We start from the raw sequence: 4,551 nt of genomic DNA on the forward strand, positions 1-4,551 counted from the left end.
GGATAAACAGCAGTGTCCAGCGCTGACTGCTCATGACTGTTCATAGAACAGTGGCAGCACATGATGAACAGCAAGCCATAGATTACTGGAGTTCCTCAAATTAAAAATAAACTTTTGTGAATTGTGGTTTTGATTTGCCTATACCTTGTGAGTAATGATGCTGAACATATTTTCATGTGCTTCTTGGACATTTACAAACTGTTTTTGTAGAAATGGCTACTGAAGTCCTTGCTCAATGTTTAAAGTAGTTGAAACTGGCTTTGTTGCTTCTTGCTTGTGCAGAAGCTTTTTCGCTTTATGTGATTCCATTTGTCAAATTTTGCTTTTGTTGCCTGTGTTTTTGAGGTCTTACTCCAGAAATCTGTGTCCAGAACAATATTCTGGAGTGTCTCTCCAATGTTTTCTTCTAGTAGTGGCATAGTTTTAAGTCTTAAATTTACAGCCTCAATCGATTTTCATTTGTTTATATGACAAGAAATAGGAGTCTACTTTCATTCTTCTGCATAAGGATATCCAGTTTTCCCAGTGCTATTCATTGAAGAGACTATCCTTTTCCCAAAGTATGTTATTGATGCCTTTGTTGAAAATGAGTTAACTGTATATTTGTGAATTTATTTCTGGGTTCTCTATGTTTATTTTTTTATTTTTTTATTTTTGTAAATGCCCATGCATGTTTTATTAATTAAAACTAACAGTGTCAAGTTAAACAAGTCAAACAATGAAAGTCTTTTTTTATTCCATAAAATATCGCAGAAAAGTTTGTGTTTCAATAAAAAGACTCATTCTAGAACAGGTAGCTAATGTGCAGTTAATGGGCTTTGTGAATAAATTTTAAGAGACTACTGCCTGTCCTTAAATTCGTCTTTTTATATAAAAAAAGAACTATTAAAAATGATTGACATATTTTGAGTTAAAAATTGTTAAAACATTCCCTATATTTAATTTCAATTTTATAATAGATTACAGAAGATGCTTATGAAACAAACACAACATTTGTTTCAGTACGTGTCTTTAAATGATAGACTTGTAAGTATGTAAACAACTATATAATAAAAGGGTTTCAAACGCTGCCTGTAAGAAATCAGGCAAATTTTACCATAAGCAATAAACCATTCCAAGTCTTCCAAGCCTGCTAGACAGTCTCCATAGCCGCACCAGCGTGGCAATAAGCTTTAACCAAACAAAACAAAAACAAACAAAAGCACTTTGCAATTTGTTGCTGCAAAATAGGGAGAGAAAAGAGTGTATAAACTTGATGGAATCACAACAGTCAATATAATTTAAGGGAGAATAAAGTCAGTAAGGTTGATGGTGTTTATTGTTTAGAAAGTCGAATTCTGCTGTTTGCTTGGGGCTCTTGGACACCGTACCACTGAACAAATGGACAACTCCGCAGAGTCTCACTCTCTGCCAGCGTGGGTGCTGTCCAGACTCACGGCAAATAAATGGCATTCGGTGCTCACCATCCACAACAGGAGGGCGTTTTATTTTCATGTATGAGGATGAAATACAATTTCTTCAGCAAACTCAGCAAAAACCGTTAAGGGGCAAAAATTAAGTCTGCACTTAAAGAAAAACAGAAAATGAAAAAACACAAAATCCTAAAAAGTAAATAAACGCCCCTCATCAGCACACTGGTATCAAAACACACATCCACAGCATGTCTTACTCCTACGTGAAACAATCCTTGCTTATCGGAGGTGCATATCTAAATTCAACCGCTTACCAATATCTTCTTAGGAGTAGGCCAAAAGGAAACAGAAAACCCACATTAAAAAAAAAAGTTTCTTTTCCCTAAACGTTTTCTTGAAGCTGAATGTGAAGTGGAGAGGACGTCAGTCATCCTCGTTGTTCTCGTTGAAGTCGTCATCCTCGTCATCCTCCTGGACGCAGGACACCGTACTGAGGTTGGAGCTTGTGGCCAGCATCCCATCTGCACCGTTGGTCAGGTCACTGGCAGAGAATTTCGTGCCGTTAGACATGGAACGTGCCGTCGTGATGAACACGCCTCCAACAGTTAGTTCGCTGAGCCATTTCTGTCACGTACAGCTCCAGGGCCTCTGGCACCAGACTTCTGGCCATTTTAAGGTCTTCGGCAGAGCAGCTTCCGGACTCCAGCCCACAAGCTGTGCTCATCCGCTTCAGCACTTCTATGTCATCCTGTATTTCAGATGTGTTGTCAAATTTAAACAGATACTCGAATTTGTCGTTGGAGATGTTGCAGTCGATGACGGTCTTCTTGCTGGTGTTAACGATGATGAGGGCAGGTGGATGAGCGAGCTGGGCGTCCTTGGCCGGCTGGCCTGCTGCTCCTCTTGCTGGTTTCTCTCTTCACCAGATTCTTGAAGGCAATTTGCTGTCGAATAAAAAAACCTGAAATTGAGATTTTCTGTTTTATTCTGTCAAGTCTCCTCCGTCTTTCCACCTCTAAGTTCTGACATTCCTGAGTCGAGTTGGTGGGCAGACCAACCCACTTAATCTCCTTTTTCTCCTTGGAGATGATGTTCATGGCCATCAGCACGTTTAAGGCATCATAGATGCGCCGTCTTATTCTGGTCATAAGCTGACTCACTTGGTAAGATCTGGTTGCCGGCAGCACTGAACTCTGCGACCAGCTCTTCCGCCACTTCGTGGTAGGAAGTGGTCCCTTTCCACTGCACCTTGTCTCAGACCTTCATGGAGAAATGCCACAGGCCTTGCCATTCTTTCCTCCTTTCCTGTTGCGCTTCCCGGCAGACCAACCACGGCTGGTTCTGAGAGGTAAAGTGAGTGCTGGCGGTGTGTGGGCTTCCTACCACGAGGGTATTTGACGCTGCCGGTTTCTGAGTTGTACCGGTTACCACTTGCTGGGCAATATTGACATTGAACTGTACAAAGGTTTTCGGCAAGAGCTGCTTCCCGAGCGGGTTGACAATGGAGGGGTGAACTGTCACAAGGGACACCAACGCCTTTTCCCGGACTAAGGTTCTGGTCCATGAAGACCTTGAGTTCTCCGTTGGCTTCAATTAGACCGGCAACTTTTGCCATGTTACCAGATCTGGGAAATCAATGCTGTAAACGATCACCCTCCCGGAGAAGAAAAATAATGTTTCTGGGCGCAGTCCCTGCGTCCTGGAGCAACCTGCAGACTCGCGGGACCACCCCAGACCCCGGCGGCGCCGGCCCAGCTGACAGGTAACTCTAACAAGTGGGCTTCCGGGATCCAAGTCGCGCGCCTGTTGCTAGGCCTCCGGCCGCCTCTGCACGTCTCCCGCGCGCGCCGGAACCGGGTACCCACAGGCTGCCGTGGGGCGGCCTCTCCTCCCCCACCCTCTGCGCTCCGGCCAACCCTGGCCCTGGCCTCTACCCCCAGTCCAGCGCTGGCGCGGGCGCTGCTGTCAGCCGGAAGGGCCCAGCCCGGGACCCCCTACCAGCGGCACCTGGCTGCCGGGCCCGGCCGCGTGGGCAGGGGAAGTGGCGGCGCTGAGAGGCGCAGGCTGGGGTAGGGCCGGGCTGTCCAGGTGGTCCCGGCCGTGGAGAGGTCCCTCTGGGCACGGGGACCTCTATGTTTATTTTTTTATGCCAGTACCATGCTGTTTTGGCTACTATAACTTTATAGAACACTTTGAAGTCTGGTAGTGTGATGCTTCCAACTTTGTTCTTTTTACTTAAGAATGCTTTGGCTATTATGGGTCTTTTTTGGCTACGTATTAGTTTTCGGATTATCGTTTCTATTTCTGTGAGGAATATTACTGATACTTTGCTAGGGATTGCATTGAATCTGTAGAACACTGAGTAATATGAACATTTAACAATATTGATTCTTCCAATATGTAAAGATGGAATATCTTTTCCCTTTTTTGTGTGTCCCCTTCAATTTCTTTCATTGGTGTTTTATAGTTTTCATTCTAGAGATTTTTCACCTCTTTGGTTGGGTTGATTCATACTTCTTTTTCATAGCTATTGTACATTCTTGGTTTTCTTTTTCAGATTGTTCACTGTTGACATATAGGAAGGCTATTGATATTTGTGTGTTGATTTTTTATCTTGCAGTTTTACTGAATTTGTTTATCTGTTATGAGAGATTTTTGATTGAGTCTTTAGGTTTGTCCATATATAAGATAATATAATCTTCAATCAAGAATAATTTGACTTTATTATTTCCAGCTTATATGCCCTTTATGTCTTTTTCTTATCCAATTGCTCTGGCTAGGACTTACAGTACTATGTTGAAAAAAAGTAGTGAAAGTGGGCATTCTTGGTTTGTTCTGGATCTCAGGTTTTCCCAGTTTGGTATGATACTAAACTAATTGCACCTGGTAAGAGAAGGTCTACCGTGGTTGTGGCCAGTTGAAACAGGACTGATTTGGTTGGAACTGGCCATAATCAGTCTGAACTGGCATAAACCAATTGTAGCCAGACAAAGCTGGATAAAACTGGTTGAGGCCAGCCATAGCCAGTGTAAAGTGGTTGTGGCAGTAATAACTGGTCTAAACCAGTTGTGACCATGTGTAATTGGTCTAAGCCTATCAGAACCAGCCATAACCTGGCAGAACTGGTATGAACTGGTTA

At 43.4% G+C, this 4,551-nt stretch overlaps 1 pseudogene; it reads right to left on the minus strand.

Moving 5' to 3' along the window:
• Positions 1–1,835: 1,835 nt before the first annotated feature.
• On the minus strand, positions 1,836–3,178 carry LOC105536426 (annotated as a pseudogene).
• Between the last annotated feature and the right edge of the window lie 1,373 nt (positions 3,179–4,551).

This window comes from Mandrillus leucophaeus, unplaced genomic scaffold (genome assembly GCF_000951045.1).
Source record: "Mandrillus leucophaeus isolate KB7577 unplaced genomic scaffold, Mleu.le_1.0 Scaffold159, whole genome shotgun sequence".
Lineage (NCBI taxonomy): Eukaryota > Metazoa > Chordata > Mammalia > Primates > Cercopithecidae > Mandrillus > Mandrillus leucophaeus.